The following is a 19,392-nucleotide window of genomic DNA, read 5'->3' as shown; positions in this document are numbered from 1 at the left end:
TCGATTCCCATTGATGACATCATCTGGAGACGTTTGTTCAATGCATTGCGGCACCTTTTGACGTGTGTATCGATTTTTGGATTGAATTTCTTCATTTTTGTTGTGAATTAACCATTAGCATTAATAGTGATTCCTTCAAATTCTGTCTTCTATATTGTTGAGTTGAACTCGTTGCACCGCGAATTGACTGTTGATTACACAAAGCGGCTAATGGCTTCCCGCGCTAAGCCGTCAATCACGAGCGGGCCACCGGGCGACTTTTTTTTTTACCATCACGATTCCCCGCCTGAAGCCCAGTGACATGGGTTATAAAGTGAAGGGCTGCTCGATCAATGTAAATCCCCCACCTCATTCTCAGCATTTCGGGAAGGGGGGGGCAGTGGGGTTCATCTATAATTCATGCCGGAAGACGCGGAACAGATTGAATTGTCACAACTCAGCCTGGTAGACGGCAGGTCGCCGCGGCGGCGGCAGCGGCGGCAGAGCGTGAGCCATCCTAATCAGGAACGGATCAGTGCCGTGAATTACAAATAAATAACTTTAGTCGTTGGCTCACAAGGATGTGCTTTTGATGACGTTGTCTTGATCGACTGGGAACGATATCTTCCTAATTTCATAGGAGGCAAAAGTCATCATGTGAAAGCCCGTTACGGCCATTTCCAGTCATTCACACACCCATGCACGTTTTTCTCCTGATAAAATGATCACAGAAGGTGACACCGCTGACCAACATTTCCACTCCCTGACATCTGCTCTCCATTTCATCTGGCTCCTTCTTAGCGGGACCTTCCGTACGCGTCATTATCCAGATGCGGCCGTGATCCCATCAACGCACGCAGATGCGCTCCGAACGGCAAGAAGAGCTCGACGTGGCAGCGAGTGGAAAACACGTGTCCCAGTTGGATCCCGACAGCGGGCGATCCATTTCGGTGCAGCGTCACCTCGGTAGCATGCACACCTTTGCTCATACCAAACGGTGTCGAAAGCCCGTCCCCGATGGCTGCTCTAGCTGAAAGGAATTTTGCCACCGGTGGCCTTCTATTGCGTGCGCCTGAACGCCTCTGCTGGCTGGCTGGCTGGATATGGATGGATGGATGGATGGCTGGCTGGATGGATGGCTGGCTGGCTAGATGGCTGGCTGGATGGATGGCTGTCTGGCTGGACGGCTGGCTGGATGGCTGGCTGGCTGGCTGGCCAGCTGAGTGACGCGGCGAGGTGGCGGCTGAAGAGCAGAGCGATGGCTCCTTATCTCCCCGTCACCGGGTGTTGCCATGGCGATCAATAGATTGCCGCCAGGGTCGATTAGCGGCGCCGTGACTCTCACCTTCCTCGTCCATCCTCATTTCACTTCATAGATTTGTATCCCTAGTGCGAGAGGGGCCATAAAGAAAGTGCACGACAGTAGAGCTGTGTCATTGCTGTTTTGACTGCAGCCGATGGTTATGGATGAAGTGCACATTTGGAAACGTAACGGGAAATGGAAGGGCGACGTGTGTCATGAGCAAAGGCACAAAAAAGTCTCAAGACGCCATGCCGTGCGTGCCTGTAAAGACAGAAAGTCAAAAGTCAAAGTCAAAGTCAAAGTCCGCTTTATTGTCAATTTCTTCACATGCCAGGCACACAAAGAGATCGAAATTACGTTTCCCACCGTCCCACGGTGACAAGACAGTACACAACACGCACATCAAACAGCACAAAGAGTAAAAACGAACAGACAAGAGCAACAAATAAGTAATAAGCAAATAACCCAAATAATAAACAATAAATAAATAAATAGACAAATAAGAGCAGCAAAATGGAGCAAGCGCGCTAATAGCAGACAGCCAGATCATAGCGCAAAAGAACAGGACGTCATGTAGCAGAGGGTGGAGGGGGGAGGGAATTCAGGATCCGGACAGCTTGGAGCACGAAGCTGTCCCTGAGTCTGGTGGTGCGGGAGCGCAGGCATCTGTATCTCTTCCTAGAGGGCAGAAGTACAAACAAAGAGTGAGCGGGGTGACTCTCATCACACACAATCGCAGCCGCTTTGCGGGTGAGACGGGAGGCGTAAACTTCCTTCAGGGAGGGGAGTGGAGCCCCGATGATTTTACTCGCAGTGGTCACTATGCGCTGCAGGGCCTTCATGTTGTACTCAGAGCAGCCACCACCCCACACAGCGATGCAGCTGGAGAGGACGCTCTCAATGGTGCCACGGTAGAATGTGGTCATGACGGCGGGAGGAGCACTTGCCCGCCTGAGTTTCCGCAGAAAGTACAGGCGGCGCTGGGCCTTCTTCGCCAGCGACGCAGTGTTGGTGGTCCAGGAGAGGTCCTCACTGATGTGCACCCCCAGGAATCTGGTGCTACTCACTCTCTCCACCACAGCTCCGTCGACGGTCAGCGGCAGGTGGTGGGTGTGACCCTTCCGGAAGTCAATGATAATCTCCTTGGTCTTGTTGACGTTCAGCAGAAGGTTGTTGTCCCTGCACCAAGCGGCCAAAAGGTCGACCTCCGATCTGTAGTGAGTCTCGTCGCCACCGGTGATCAGACCCACCACAGTCGTGTCGTCTGCATATTTCAGCACGCGGTTGCTGCCGTAGGTCGGCCATTTGGGTAAAAAAGCCTCAAGAAGCCATGCCCGAAAATGCACGGGAAGTCGGTCGGCTACTTGAATTTGAAGTTTGGCTCTCGCTCATTTCATTTTGGAAAAGTCGGCCATTTTGGTTTGACCAGTCATTTAATGGTCATTTTTGCCATTGCCAGGTCGCAAATTGAAGCCAGTGTGACTCAGCAACATCAAAGTTGGTAGGCACAGCAGGAAAAAAAAAAAAGTCACATTGCCTGAAAAAAATCACAACTCAGGTCAGTCAATCTTTTGAAAATTCATAGGGTAACGGCCAGGCCCGCCGGTCATGATCGGGCCCCCGAAAACGTCCCAAAAGGACCATTTAGAGATCCGAGCAGCCAGCGTAGTGCCGTCGTGGCCCATTTTCATTTCCAAACCACACCAACCTTGTCCTGAGACCCATACTAACGCTTGCTTTTCTTTGTCCTGCTAACAGATGACGTACCGCTAGCACAGTAAGCGTCACCGATCTCCGATTGATCTTTTCTTTTCCCCGCCAGCATATTTCAAGGCCGTGAGAAGACGTGGAGAGAGCATAAACATATAAACACTCACATATTAATGCCGCGCTTCACATTGAGGAAAGAGGGGAAGTGCATGAAAGGGGATCATGCATTAATCATCGGCCGCTGCGCCGCGCCAACGCGCACGCGACGAGATCAAAAAGCGCCGTTTAAAATCAGCTTAAGTCGTCCCAATGTTTCCCTACGGTCTTTAGGGTGGGGAGGGGGGGACAACAAACAAGTGTGTTTGTTTCATTTGATTTCAACTTTGCGTACCCATACGACTCTCTGGTCATCGTTTTAGCTTTGCTGTCGTTGTTAATGCTAAGTGCTAATGTTAAGATACGCAAAACCACTTTGGGATAACAAACATCCATCGGATTGTTCGTCGTAAACTGGAGCGGGATGTACAAAGTAACCTTGAGCCGCCGCACGCTACGAGATTAGCAGCAACTGTTTTGTTTACTGTACGTTAGCTCTCTTTGTCATTTGTATGGGTTCTTTTGCGGGTTCTTTGTTTGCGGAAAACGTTCATTGCTTTGTTGGCAGTAAAGGGAAATGTGCTTTCAGCAGTTAGCAAACATATTTTTCAAGGTTGTGTTAAACATATAATCATATCAATATAATATCTAGTATTGGGGGGAGGCTCGGTTGCAGTTTCCGCCAGTTCTGAGTTCCTCCCCCACGTGCTCCTCCTTTTGATGTCTTGGATGCCCTGGCTACAGAGGCGTTGCTACACTAAAGGAAGGGAGATAGTGGCTGTAGTAACGCTGATTAGAAAAGGAATGTAGTGTAGTGTGAATTGATCTTCTCGACCCCCACATTGGGAGTGCAGTCTGCTTTCTTCCCCCAACCAGTTGTCCTCTCCACAGGTGGCCGACTCCTGCTAAGTTTAACTTCTTAGTAAACTAACACAACACATAATAATAATAATATCTAACCTTACTTAAACCTTTCAGCACATATTAAGTAAATGTAAGGTAACTGATATACAGTTCCTTAAACGAACATTGAGTAAATATGGGATAACTTTAATGTGACTTCTTCAAACTGTATATAACCAATTTTGATCATCTACAATCTATGAATCAAAGCTACAGTTAACTAAAAGGAATGAAGTCCCTTTAAACTGACAAAGGACATTTCGCCTATGCAAAGAAGCTCTGCTCATTGTCATTGAAGACTCCTTACAAAACAAACACAAAAGTAACATAAGGACAGGAAGGAAACATAAGGCTGACGGGGATCAAAAGACATTCCTTGAACCAAATAGAAAGCATTTAGTTTAAAGGAGAGTCGTAAACTCATAAAGATAAGGCCTCCTGGTCTGGCAGGCCAAGGCTTCCCCCGAGATTATTCCAACAGAGTACCAGACGATAACACCTCGAGGTCGGTGATCAAAGAACAATACCACGTCCAGGTGGTTGGGCTTCGAGAGGAAAATCCCCAAACTCCTGACCGCAGTGATGACACCTCGACGGGGAGGAGATGACCATCGACCAATCATCACACAATATTTTGCATGCTTTAAATATTCATATTGTGTTTCTTTAAAACTGGGCAACCCGGAAGAATGTGTCGTCTTTTGGTGGTCACAGAAACGCACGAGTTTTAGTGTGAGGGACCCGGGACCCAGGCCTGTATTAGAGCACTTTGTTAGGAATAAACATTTGGTAAATTTGGTCTGATTGATCTACTGGTCTTCTCTTTGACAGAACGAACTCGCAAAATTGTTAGGTGCGCCAGTGTGTGGATTAGGACATAGAAACTTGTGTTAAAGTTGATCGTAATTTGGAGTCAGATCAATAGCTAAAATCCGTATCCTAACAATTTCTTGGTGACCCCGACGTGATGTCGAGAGAAGGGTAATTGACAACTCGTGGTCTGTATCCAGGACACCGGACAGCGTCCGGGACGCTGTCTCTCGGTCGGCGAACCGTTTGGAATAAGTAAGGTGCACAACGTTGAGCTGGTACAACGTCTCCTCAACCCTGAGCGCTCATCACTGATAAGGTAAGCAGAATACCTGTTACTATAAGTCGAAATTCTGCAAATTGAAAAAGGAAATTTAAGAGGAGACTGTTGTTCAGATCAAATAAAGTGTGCAAGAGATACATACGGCAAATAAGTTTGGAACTTACGTGTGTGACGTGTACGGTAAAGTCAGGGACTTACGCGTATTACGAATAGGTCCGGGACCTAGCCTAGTCGTGGCGGACAAGGGTACGTTGACGAGCGTATTCAAATAGCCAGGTTTTTTTGAGATCCTGGGAGGTGTGAGGCTCTCCCGAAAACATCCGGTGGTAACAGTTCCTTCTGTGAGAGATCAGACCGCTAAAACATCCAAAATGCCCCAAATTGATAGGAGTGTGTGTGAGATAGTGTGTGTGATGAGAGGTGTGTGTGCGTTGAGAGTGTGAATGGTAGGATAAATTGACAGTAAAAAACAGTACTAGCAAAAACCAACCGTAATACACAGGCTAGTAATTTTGTTGAAGGGTAAATTTAATCCTGCATTGAGGATCCTCAAAGTAAAAAAAAAAGTAAAAAAAAAAAAAAAAAAGTAAAACAAAAAATTGAAAAAATTGGAAAAATCTAAAAATACCAAGTTAAGATAGGAAATAAAAAACGGTAAATCTCTAACTCTTGAAGGTGATGAGAAGTACATGGCAAGTAGATTTCTTAATTGTATGCGATACATGCCAAAGTGGAAGAGAAAGCGGTGGAAATAGATAAGAAAGGAGTTGAATACAAGGGCATTATCCATCTTTGCATGATGCAACACCCCCGAGTGCCCCCACACTCGGAGTGACTGCTGTTGGACCGCCGCCGTACGGCAACCCCGGAGTGATGGCTCCAGTGGTGACGTTGGGTGGCCGACTGGTGGTGGATGTCGAGGGCGAAGGTGAAAGGGCGGATCAAAGTATTGTACAACTGATTGAACAAGCAGTAAATAGAGAGAGGCGACGGATCAGGGAGGAGGAGGCGTCCCGCGTGGACACTTCCACCCCCGCTCCGAGCCCTCAAACGTCCAACATAACGAAAGGAGTAGGTGGGCATAGACTAAGTGCCGAGAACGAGGAGCTAAAGAAGAAACTTGATCAAGTTGATGAGCAGCGTAGACAGGAAGCGCAGATGTTGAAATGGGTAACTGAGAAAATAAGACAAGACGCGAAGAGCGAGTGGAGACAGAAGGAGCATTCACAGCGGGACAGTAGCGGTGAGGAGGAAGATGATGTTGTGATGCAACAGAGGAAAATGTTGGAGTACGCGAATCTGAATGGTAGAAAAAAGGGCGGACAGGGAGAGAGCCAGACACGGAGAGAATATAATTTGCGGAGTACTCGTGGACAGATGATACAAGCAGAGGTTCAGAAAAATGAGTTGATGTGTCCCCTAGTGGCAACAGCGGATGGTCAGCGTTACGAGCCCATGGTGCTCCGTGATGTAACTGCGATGATGGAAAAGATGCCCCCACTACACAGAGGAGGCAAGGTGTGGCTGAACAAGTTTTTGGCTCTAATGAGTGGACAGAGTTGTACACTTGGTGACATGCGACAGATGTTGGCAGGAGCATGCTCCCTAGTGCAATTGCAGGCGATTGAGGAAGCAGCAGGCACAGCGAGACTGGGGAGGGAGGTGCCCTTGCCACAAGTAGCAGCGCCCCTGTTTGAAAACATTAAAATGACTTTCCCACAACCCACCGATTTGGCCCCCACTATGTTTCCTTATGATGTGAAAATGTCACCTGCCCAACATTATGTAACATGTGTGGAGAGTTGGATTGAAACCACAGGTCGCCATCCGGCTCTCACGCACGAGGCAGAGGTGCTCTTCCGGACGGCGCTGGTGGATGGACTTCCGCCAGATGTGAAGAAGCAGTTAATGTCAGACCCTGACATTCTGGTTTGTGCCGAGGAACGATTTAAACGTCATCTTTTGCATCACTGCAGAATGTTTACTGAGTCACAAGCTAAAGTTGATAACGAGACAGACGCATTATCCAAACAGTTGTTGAAATTACAGTTGGCAAAAATGCATGGTGAAGCTAGACAGTCTAAATCACAGAAAAAGGAAATGCAAATGTCACAGGCTCCTCAGGTGGTGGGACGCGGAAGGGGCCAGTTCCGGGGCGGATACAGAGGCCGGGGAGGGAGTGCACCTGCTTACCCGGGGAGGGCGACATACAAAAACCATTCGCCCAACGCATGCTACATCTGCGGCGAAACCGATCACTGGGCAAGAGAGTGCCCGCAGTATCGACCGCACGGAGCCGGCCGTCCAGCCGGAGGCCCGCCACATCAACCCGAGGAGCCGATACAACAAACACGAACAGCTCCCTCGAGTGGACGACCCTGGCAACAGCCACAAGCACACAGAGGTCAGTACTATCAACATGATGATCTCTGGTGTGGACAATTCGAATAGGGATGCCCGGGGAGCCAGAGAAGCAGCGGCCCGGCGGAGCCAATGCTTCATGTGACAGTGGAGGGAAAACCTGTGCAGATGCTGGTGGACACAGGCGCAACATATTCATCAATAAACACTGCCCTTCCTGTATCCTCACTGTCAAAGAAAACAACAACTTTGGTCGGCTTCTCGGGAAAACCACAAACTCTGCCTTTTACCAAACCACTTGAGACTGTGATCACCCGGACGGGGTGTAGACTCTGGCACAAATACATCCATTCCACGGACACCCCAATCAATTTGATGGGGAGGGACTTGTTGTCAGCCGTTGAAGCCAGAATTCTGTGTGGGCCAGAGGGAGTGATTATTCAATTTCCAGATGGCATCAGCATCCAGTGCTCACAACAAATACAACAACATGGTCAGTGGCTGATGGCGCCCCTACCAACAGAAGCAGAAACGGCAACCATCTACTGGGCCAGGCTGGAGCCAGAGACCCCTGCTGGTGGTGGTGTGTTCTCGACCTACCAACTGTGGAAACCCTGGATCTGCTCACTGACGCCATACCACCCACCTGTTGATCCTTTGCATTGCACTCTATATTATGACCGAAAAAGTGATGATGTATATCGGGATTTGTTTGAAGAAATTGAAGGGCACATGTGGGATTTAATTTCATCATGCATTTTGATTGGTAAAGAGGGAGTTGCAGCGGTAACTGAGCTGACACATGAACAAATGCAGTGGTTCAAAATGACAGAAAAAGGGGTGCCACACATTTCCCTAGCTCTTGCCCCAGGACACGAGGCCAGACAATTGGGCTCAATGGTCAAGCGGTTGTTGCAACAGACTGATTGGCGGGAAACTTACATTCCTAATTTGTACTGGTCTAAATCTCAGAATGCATACCAAATTAAACAACCCATGTCAGATACAGGATTGCTGGAGATGACGATAGTGTCCCGCACACACGGTAGGGAATTAACTGACCATGAGGACGCTGAAGTAATGCTGGCGGCCTTGCCCGACACACTTTGGTCCCAAGGTCCATTTGATGTCGGATTTTGTCACTCAGTGGCCCCTATTGATCTCCAAATGGATGAGACGCGGCTTATCAAACGGCCTCAATATCGTTGGCCGGAAGAAGCGGACCAAGGCATGGAAGACACTCTGTGTGGCCTCTGGGACGCAGGGGTGTTGGAAGTGTCGTGTTCCGAATGGAACACACCGCTGAGGCCGGTGCGGAAGGCAGATGGGAAAACATGGCGCATGGCACATGATCTGAGAGCAGTAAATGATGTCACTATCACTCCTGTTCTTCCTGTGCCGGACCCGCACCGGATCCTAGCGTCATTGAATCCTGCCTACCAGTGGTTCACAGTGATTGATTTGGCCAATGCTTTCTTTTGTCTTCCGCTTTCCCCCTCAGTGCGGCACGTGTTCGCATTCACCTACAACGGGATAAAATTGCAATACACTCGCATGCCGCAGGGATTCAAAAATTCGCCAGGTTTGTTCAATCAGGTGCTCAAGGGACTCCTCGAACCATGCCAAATGCCGGATGGAACTTTGTTGTTGCAGTATGTTGATGATTTGTTGATTGCAGCAAAGGATGAGAAGGCGTGTCTTGCAGGAACAAAGAAAGTGTTGTTGTGGTTAGGAGAGAAAGGATTCAAGGTGTCGAGAAAGAAACTGCAATGCTGTCGCCAACAGGTCACTTTTCTGGGTCGGGTGCTGACCCCTAGTGGCCTCGCCATGTCGCCTGAGCATAGAAACTCCATCCTCCGCCATCCAAGGCCCGCCACTGTGCAGGAGCTGCTATCATTCCTGGGGTTGTGCGGCTATAGCAGACACTACATACCCTGCTTTGCCGACAAAACCGGTGTCCTCCGAACCCTGATCCGTGAACAGGGAGCCAGGAATCTCAAGGCTTGCCTGGTCTGGACACCGGAGGCTGCTGAGGTCTTTGTATCACTGGTGCAGGAGCTGGCCTCTGCTGCAGCCTTGGCCACTCCTGATTACACTCTGCCCTTCCATTTAGATGTCTCCATTTCAGGAAAAGTTGTGAATGGAGCTCTGTACCAGAAAATGCAGCATGGACGTGCAGTGCTGATGTATTGCAGCGTCCCCTTGGACAACATTGAGCAACGACAACCCGACTGTTCCAGATATGCTGCTGGCCTGGCAAAGATCTTACTCAAGACAGCTCACACAGTAATGGGCCATCCCATTTATGTGTTGACTGATCATGCAGTATCCTCATTTGTCGCGTCAGCAGCATTCACGTTGACTCCGCTGCGTCAAACACGGTTGTTGAAAATATTGACTGCTCCAAATGTCCACTATATCCATTCCGGAGTGAACATGGCTGATCAATTGTTGGTGGGTCCACATGAGTGTGCGTTAAAGGTCCAGACAGTGGCGAAAGTCCGACCTGACCTCTATTCCACTCCGCTCGGGCACGGTCGGGTGGTGTTCACAGATGGCTGCTGTTGGAGAGACAAAGAAGGCTCCCTCCATGCGGCCGCGGCGGCGGTCGAGTGGAGGGATGGTTCCTTCCAGCCCCTTAAAGTGATGAAGCTCACCACCCGCCAATCGGCCCAGGCGGCGGAAGTTTTTGCATTGGTATTAGCCCTAGAGCAGTGTAAGGGGGAGGCTGTGACCATCTACTCTGACTCCGCCTATGCGGTGTCGGCGGCCTTAATCGATCTGGTAGGGTGGCTACAGAATGGGTTCACAACGGCCAGAGGCTCAGAGATTGCACACAAGGACTTGATGATGCAGCTGTTCGAGACGTTGAAATACCCGAGCGAGGTAGCCGTTGTCAAAGTGCCTGGACAGTCTAAAGCTGACACCTTAGTGGCCAGGGGAAACCAAGCAGCTGATGAATTGGCCAAACAGACGGCCGGGTATGGCGGGGCAGCGGACATGATGGTGTCCCGCGGTCCAGTAATCCTGGACGGGGAACACCCCGACTCCTGTTTGCCTCTGTCGCTCTCACATGCCGATCTGTGTGCCGCCCAGGATGCCACGTCCCCGGAACAAAAATCAGTCTGGTTGGCAGCAAAGGCTGTCAAACGATCGGATGGCTTGTGGGTAGGACCCAAAGGCCAGCCCGCTCTTCCGGAAGGAAAGCTAATGGCAGAGGTCCTATCACAGGCACACACACCGTCCCATGTGGGTCCCCATGCCATGATGGTCCATCTTCGAAGTTGGTGGCATCCCAGACTTTCGGACGTGGTCTGGAGATTCGTTGCGGATTGCGAGTCCTGCCAGAAATTTAATGCACGTCCTACGTTGAAGCCTAAGCCCGGCCTGTTTCAGCCGGCCCCGTGGCCGGGGGCCGAGGTGATCATTGATTTCACCGACATGAATACAAGAGTGAATGGTAAACGCTTTTTGCTTGTGTTGGTTGACGCTTACTCAGGCTGGCCCGAGGCGTATCCGTGCTCGAAGGAAGATTCTACTGCTGTGATCAAGGCTTTGATCACCCATTACATCCCCACGCATGGTTTTCCAGCCCTGATCCGCTCTGACAATGGTACACACTTTAACAACAAAGCCTTGGCCAAGGTGGAATCAATTCTGGGTTTGAAGCATCGATTCGGCTGTGCCTACCATCCTCAGAGCCAGGGCAAAGTTGAACGAATGAACCGGACGTTGAAGGAAAAACTGGCCAAAATTATGGCTCAAACAAAAATGAATTGGCTCCAAGCTCTTCCGCTTGCCTTGTTGTCTGTGCGCCAATCCGTTAACAGGCACACTGGATTTGCACCGTTTGAATTGATGACAGGTCGTCTAATGCCGGGACCAGCGACAACGCTCGTCCCGCCGGAGGATGTTACGGTACCAAATTTGTCTCATGCAGCATATTGGTCCTATTTGTCTGCTTTGGTGTCCAGTGTTTCTGCACAGATTGGAGAGAAAACCGCTGCAGCTGTGGCGGAGGGAGACGTGTCGGTGGATAATCAGCTCACACCATACGTGTACGTCCGAGTCGTCTCCAGAAAATGGACGGAGCCCAGGTGGAAGGGCCCCTTTCGTGTCTTGGCCAGGACGTCTCACGCGGCCCAGCTCGACTTCAAAGGACGCCGGTGGTATCACTACACACACCTACGTCCGGCCCCAGAGTTTGTTCCGTCAGGATGAAGGTATTCTTGTTTGGCCGTGTCCCGGACCCGGCCAAAAGGGGGGTGACAGAAGGAGAAGGAGCAGCAATACGGAAAAGTAAAGGAGAGGGCTCGAAAGGATTTTCGGATTTTTCAGAATTAATTTTAGTAGTGCTATTTTTAGTAAGTTGTCTTTTTGTGTGGACATTGATGACAATTGATGAGACTATCCAGCAGAAAACGTCCCAGATTCAAATTTTACCCACTTATAAACAATACCGATGCAAAGGAGAAGTAGTTTTTGAGGCTGAGGTGAACACAACAGAAGAGCTCTCACGAGAAGAACAGGGAGGTTTGAGACAGAGATGTGACAGCGGAAATTGGCAAATGCATGTCACGTTGTTTAATTGGACAGAGACAAACCAAACGTTACAGGACAAACTGGAAAAGTACCAGAGAAGGGTGTGGAAGAAGCAAATTGAACAGGTAAGGGAAATATTGGATTTAGCCCCACCAGACAGAGAAGGGACATGTATTCACCAATGTAAAGAGGATGGACGGTTTGTAGTTGCTTCATGTCATGGACAAAAGAAGTTAACATATGGAAAAATGTGGTTGTTTTATTTTATTTATGGTTTTTCAATGCTTAGGGAATGAGTTTGGTTTGTCCTCAGTTGAGAGGGCATTGGAGAGTCACGGCATACAATTATTCACTAAAAAAGAAAGCCCGTTTTTGACAACCATGTGACTCAACAAAATATGACATGTTTAAAGTTAAAGGGGACCGGCATAAGTATTGGGACAATAGATTCCACATGGTGGAAATTCAATTTCAAATTCAAAAATTTGTCACTGACTGTAACCTCTCCTCTCTCTCGTGCAGACATCTGGTTGTGGTGTGGTGATGACAAATTATATGATCGCTTGCCAAAGAATGCATCAGGTATCTGTGCCCTCGTGTCTTTGATAATGCCTGTGGTGGTTGTCCCCATTGAAATACAGAATCTCAATTGGGACCTGGAGTCCCCATTGGCGGAGCTCCTGAAGCGAGCCAAAAGAGACGTTTTGCCCCGTGGTTGAGCGACGACGATCCAACATATATTGACGCTATAGGAGTGCCCCGGGGTGTACCAGATGAGTATAAACTCGTTAATCAAGTGGCCTCGGGATTCGAAAGTATCTTCCTATGGATCACCCCCAATAAAAATGTAGACCGTATTAATTACGTTCATTACAATGTCCAACGACTGGATAATTATACAGCTGAATCATTTGCCGCAGTTCATGAACAATTGGCCGCAACGTCATTAATGGCGTTCCAAAATAGAATTGCGTTGGACATGCTATTGGCTAAGGAACATGGTGTGTGTGGAATGTTTGGTGATGCATGTTGTACTTTCATCCCAAACAACACGGCACCAGGGGGACGACTGACCAAGGCGTTGGAAGGACTAAGGACACTGAATAAAAAGATGAAAGATCATTCAGGTGTACACACCGATATTTGGTTTGATTGGATGAAAACGTTTGGAAACTGGAAAGGGCTCATCATGTCTGTGCTTGTTGCTGTGGCTATTTTTACTACAATTATGATGTTATGCGGTTGTTGTTGTGTTCCATGTATTAGATCACTCACTGTCCGGTTGATCGAGAAAACCGTTGGCCCGTTGCCACCGATGGGCCAATATACCCTGGGGGCTCAACATGAGCCGCGGGAGGAAGAAAGGACCGATAGCGCACTGGTAGATATTTGCTAGAGTCGCGGGTGATGACCTCATAAATGAGGTCATGAGAGGGAATAAAGGGAAATGTGCTTTCAGCAGTTAGCAAACATATTTTTCAAGGTTGTGTTAAACATATAATCATATCAATATAATATCTAGTATTGGGGGGAGGCTCGGTTGCAGTTTCCGCCAGTTCTGAGTTCCTCCCCCACGTGCTCCTCCTTTTGATGTCTTGGATGCCCTGGCTACAGAGGCGTTGCTACACTAAAGGAAGGGAGATAGTGGCTGTAGTAACGCTGATTAGAAAAGGAATGTAGTGTAGTGTGAATTGATCTTCTCGACCCCCACATTGGGAGTGCAGTCTGCTTTCTTCCCCCAACCAGTTGTCCTCTCCACAGGTGGCCGACTCCTGCTAAGTTTAACTTCTTAGTAAACTAACACAACACATAATAATAATAATATCTAACCTTACTTAAACCTTTCAGCACATATTAAGTAAATGTAAGGTAACTGATATACAGTTCCTTAAACGAACATTGAGTAAATATGGGATAACTTTAATGTGACTTCTTCAAACTGTATATAACCAATTTTGATCATCTACAATCTATGAATCAAAGCTACAGTTAACTAAAAGGAATGAAGTCCCTTTAAACTGACAAAGGACATTTCGCCTATGCAAAGAAGCTCTGCTCATTGTCATTGAAGACTCCTTACAAAACAAACACAAAAGTAACATAAGGACAGGAAGGAAACATAAGGCTGACGGGGATCAAAAGACATTCCTTGAACCAAATAGAAAGCATTTAGTTTAAAGGAGAGTCGTAAACTCATAAAGATAAGGCCTCCTGGTCTGGCAGGCCAAGGCTTCCCCCGAGATTATTCCAACAGAGTACCAGACGATAACACCTCGAGGTCGGTGATCAAAGAACAATACCACGTCCAGGTGGTTGGGCTTCGAGAGGAAAATCCCCAAACTCCTGACCGCAGTGATGACACCTCGACGGGGAGGAGATGACCATCGACCAATCATCACACAATATTTTGCATGCTTTAAATATTCATATTGTGTTTCTTTAAAACTGGGCAACCCGGAAGAATGTGTCGTCTTTTGGTGGTCACAGAAACGCACGAGTTTTAGTGTGAGGGACCCGGGACCCAGGCCTGTATTAGAGCACTTTGTTAGGAATAAACATTTGGTAAATTTGGTCTGATTGATCTACTGGTCTTCTCTTTGACAGAACGAACTCGCAAAATTGTTAGGTGCGCCAGTGTGTGGATTAGGACATAGAAACTTGTGTTAAAGTTGATCGTAATTTGGAGTCAGATCAATAGCTAAAATCCGTATCCTAACAGCAGGCAGGCAGGCAGGCAGGCAGGCAGGCAGGCAGGCAGGCAGGCAGGCAGGCAGGCAGGCAGGCAGGCAGGCAGGCAGGCAGGCAGGCAGGCAGGCAGGCAGGCAGGCAGGCAGGCAGGCAGGCAGGCAGGCAGGCAGGCAGGCAGGCAGGCAGGCAGGCAGGCAGGCAGGCAGGCAGGCAGGCAGGCAGGCAGGCAGGCAGGCAGGCAGGCAGGCAGGCAGGCAGGCAGGCAGGCAGGCAGGCAGGCAGGCAAGCGTGTTTCCAAAGGCACGTTCTGGCACACGCTCTCAAACAGCCTGTTTCGGAGCCATTCTCCATTGTCATTGAATGAGCGAGCAATAAACGCTGGCGGCGTGAGATGATAATGAGGGATAATGGAGCTCCACGTTCAGCCCCGTCGGGTTGAGGCTGGAGGAAAAGGCATGATGAGAAACAATGAATCCTTAATCACGCCTAATGAGAGCGAGCGTCCTCTCTCCCGGACTAAAGCGCATCCCATGCGGCGCGGGGTCGAGTGTTTAGCGCGCGGCTAACGAAGGCAGAACTCAGGTGCGAGCGTGCCTGCTGAATAATGTATGCCCCTTGAATATTGAAGTATGAAAACATGTCACGCTAAGCATAACAACACGCTCGGGTCAAGGCCGACGATGGAAATAATTGACGGATACGCTTTGACATCACAAAAGGACAATTATTTGCGTGTTGAATGAGCGTCCCTTTTTTTTTCCAATTTGCGGAAAGCGTTAATACGGCAGCGTCGGCATTTTCACGTCCGGGTCGGCCCAACGGATGGATGCTTTTGTTTTGAGCGAGGCCGACACATAAAACGCCTCTTCCTTCACTCAAACGCCACGGCTGAGCCATTGAGAAGAACATACCATCTGTTTTAGTAAACATTTTTTCCATTTTGATCATTTTTAATGGAGGGGGAAAAAAAATAAATCGGACAAATTCGGTATCTGAAACTGACCCCGCTAATGGCGCTCCATCTTAGTCTCGTCGGAAAAGGCCGGATTGCGACCGGAGAGCGTCTGTCATAAATTTGCCTCCCACCGATCCACGGCAGAGTAAAGGACGAGGCCTCGCGTTTTAGTGGCAGAGGTGAATGCAAATGAGCCAGCCTGCCAGCTACGTCTGATTCAAAGTAATCGTATCAGCCAAAACACACAGAAACTAAAAGACACGATATGGAAAAGAGATTAGCTTGGGAGGATTTTTTTGGGGCTCCAGATAAAAGATCTAATTATTGATAAGTGCTTCAAGTTTGAGGAAGAAGAAGAAGCAAGAGAATGGAACTTCGAAGCTACGGTTGCCCAAATTGCCACGTTATATGTTGTCCACCCGTTTTGTGGTTGGTGGGAATTTTGGAAATGAATGTCATTCTTTTCAACCACAAACATTTGGCATTCAAACAGGGGCGTGTAGACTTTTTCTATTCACTTTGGTTGTCCTCGATATACGGCAGAAAGCGGCCGATTGATCATTTTGTCTGCAGAAAGATGATTATGGATGGGGACCAAATCAGCGCTGGCGTATTTTCCTGATGGATGACGGCGGCGAGGCGGCGGGCCTTGCCGGCCGACCGACGCCCGCCCGCCCGCCCACGCTCCATGTCCACAGCCGCTATTGTGCCCGCTAATTAAATGACAAATTGTGAGCCTGGAAATGGCTGCCGGGAGGGAGGGAGCGGCAAAGTTTTCTCATCGGATGCCGCCACGGGAGCCGCGGGCGTCCGTTTTCTCATTTGCAGCGCCTGCCGACGGAGGCCATTTAACCTTTTGCTGTCCTGAAAATCATTCAAGAGTGACATCTTTTTTTTTTTCTTTTCCAACCGCTGTACTTGCCGTTTTGATATGTGGTCTGAAAAAGCATCACCATTCTTCTCATCTTTTTTTTTTTTTTTTAGAATAAAGACCAGCACATATTTTCTTGGTAGACATCAGACTTTGACGTGTCCATTTAAATTCTCCAGCCCAAATGAGTAAAGGAACATTTGGCTTCATTAAAGAAAAGCCACTTTCCCAGCTTTGATGGCTTTTAACGTCTCCAATTGGTGGCGGCGTGCCGTCCTAACGTTGCCTTTGACTGCCATTTTGGCACAAATTAGTCGGCTCTGGTTAAAGGAAAACTAATGGGTGGCGTGGTCTGGCTTCCTGCCAGCGGCCGTCTGGGTAAAAGGAAACCCAATTGCACATTTGTTTTCTGTGCGGCAGGCAACCTGTTGCATTAGTGGGGCCAAATTTGTTCGCTTCATCCCCAGGGGCATGTTGAGCACGGCACGGCGCCTTGAAGACAAGAGGACAGATTTGAGCTTGCGGTCCTCTTAGTTACCTCTGCTTCATCCCTCGCCGTCTAATGTCACACATTACACATTAGTGTGGGAGCCCCCCGCCGATTTTTCCATTTGTCCGCCCGCCCGAAGCGACGTGGTATTGTTCTGCAATTGTCCCTCCGCTAAGTGACAATGGGTTGGATACGTTCCAATGTGGCAGCGTTTGACAATATGTCGGCGCAGCCCTCCTGGGAAATTTCCCTTTCGCTCGCCACCAATTTGCCCCGCCTGGCTGGCTGGCTCGCTGCCAAAGAAGAAAATTGCCCACTGCGCCGGTGACAGCCACTTGCTGTGAATGGCGTCACGGAGTTGATGGGACCCCTGTGATTATCGTGAAGTGGAAATGTTCCCTCCGTTTTAACGACAGACCTCCGCCGGCCGGTCTGCCGCGAGGTGCGCCGGCGCTTTTTCCCTGGAGCCCGGAGCCAATTTTCATGTGGAATTCACCACAAGTACTTTCCGTGGAGGCCTGCCTAGCTGCACGACTAGTCACTTCTTCTTTCAGCCAGCGTGCTAGTCTAAGTCAGCCGTCCGTCACTGGGAGTTTTGCCTCCGTGTCCTGGAGAGCCACCGTCTTTCCTTCTTTGATGGACACGAACATGGAAGCGAGGGCGTTTGTTTTTGGCTGGCACGGCATCCGCGCATCTCTCTCAGGGTGACAGAACGCTGATAATCCTCGGCAGTCATCCCTTCATCCCGCCTCCTTTGCCTCGCCTCGCCTCGCCTCTCGCTCACACTCTGTCCTCATCTATTGAGTCGGCGGCCGCGTTGACTCAAAGCCGCTAATGCTCGGAATAATAATCCGCCACGTGGCGCATTTACTCACAAGATCAACACTGGGCGTGTTGTCTCGTTCTCGCGTCCTTCTGGCAAATTCATTAGCAAAAGGCAAACAAAGCAAAGCGCTAGCACAGATGCACTCTGCCATTTTCAATTGGCTTGATCTTTTCATTGACAATGCGGGCAAAAATAGGCTCAGTTTTTTTTTTTTTCTCTTCAGAATTAGACCAACATATATCAGGACAGCGACGACGATGGCGACGTGACACGCTTTAAGGTCAAGTCGTCTCGCTGATGCGGCTATCCATTCATTATTTATTTGTGCGACGGAAGCCAGCGCACGCTCGCACTTCATTAATGTCATTTTATTATTCATAGTGAGACGAGGAGGGGGGGGAAGTTACAGCAGGAAGTCAAGCTGTTCTGACCTTCGCACAAAATGGTCGGCAGGAAAGCGTTACCTCGAGCCAAAAGCTGCCGGGAGGTTATGGATGACTTTTTGCTTCCAGGAAAAGTAGCTTAGCATATTGAAATGAAATGTCAAAAAGCGGCTTGACACCGCCATGCATTTGTGGATTAATAGCAAGCATCGTCAGCGCTATGTGAAATGAGTTTACCCTCAGCCTATATTGATCATTGAAATCCTAAAAAGGTGAAAGCGGGGTCAAAGCGAGCCATTGCCACAGGTCGTCTGGTGGAGTTCCGTCGTGCTTGTCCTTCTTGCGCATTTCTATTTCTCTCTTGGACTCGAGCAGCGACACCAGATTGCAATTACGGACACTCTGTAAGGCTTTCCGCAGCGCTGACGCGTTAGGTTTCCATGGAAACTGCGTCCATAAACATTGACAGTATGGACGAGCTATAAATAGGCACGCGGCATGTGTGGCTCCAGCTGATTTCCTTGAATGTTTGCTCCGCTTTGATTACCGGACCGTTGCGCTTGATTAAATATGGCGCTCGGGTGGGACGCCAGCGTGAGCTGACAAATTGGACACATTTGCAAAACTTTCCATCTCATGTCGCATTGCTGATGCTCTGACGTTTTTTTTTGTTTTTTCCCCAGGCAGCCATCATTTTTACGGTAGAATGACAAGTTTAAAGATCAATGCTTATTTTTGGTTGACTGTCAAAGAGAACACAGAATCTGACAAATCAATCACACGAGATAGAAAAACACAAATTCGCCAGTTATTTTCCAAAGTCCAACATCTATGAATAAATGAATACCATTCCACAAACCTGAGATTTGAATCGATGATCATCTTCAAGCTCGAAAGATGATCTGGAACCCCAAAGCGGAGGAGATGGAAGGATCCGACAGAGCTGAGGGCATATCACGCCATCGCCGTCACGTAGCACTGGAGGAGATCACAGGTGCCAAAGCTCGTGGGAAAAGCTCCTTCCCGTGGTTGCCTTTTTTCCCCTGTGGCGAGCGGCGGCGGCGTCCTCCACCCAAACCATCAGATGGTGCCAACCGCCAGTGGTGGGATGAAAAAACGAGACGCTTGGCAAATAATGCCGACGGGAAGCGCAGCCGCAATTGAATGAACATTTGGCTCTGATGATGGGTGC

At 48.9% G+C, this 19,392-nt stretch overlaps 1 long non-coding RNA gene across 1 annotated transcript; it reads left to right on the top strand.

The window, feature by feature from the left end:
- Window positions 1-2,366: 2,366 nt before the first annotated feature.
- LOC147042798 (uncharacterized) lies at window positions 2,367-14,558 on the top strand. Its single transcript, XR_015068766.1, has 2 exons — window positions 2,367-5,120; window positions 11,420-14,558. It is a non-coding gene; the product is annotated as an uncharacterized LOC147042798 (long non-coding RNA).
- The last annotated feature ends 4,834 nt before the right edge of the window (window positions 14,559-19,392 follow it).

The sequence above is a fragment of the Syngnathus leptorhynchus genome, chromosome 17 (assembly GCF_054491065.1).
Source record: "Syngnathus leptorhynchus isolate UIUO chromosome 17, UIUO_Slep, whole genome shotgun sequence".
Classification (NCBI taxonomy): domain Eukaryota; kingdom Metazoa; phylum Chordata; class Actinopteri; order Syngnathiformes; family Syngnathidae; genus Syngnathus; species Syngnathus leptorhynchus.
The sequence above is the reverse complement of the archived record's forward strand: the minus strand, read 5'-3'. Positions and strand labels throughout refer to the sequence as shown.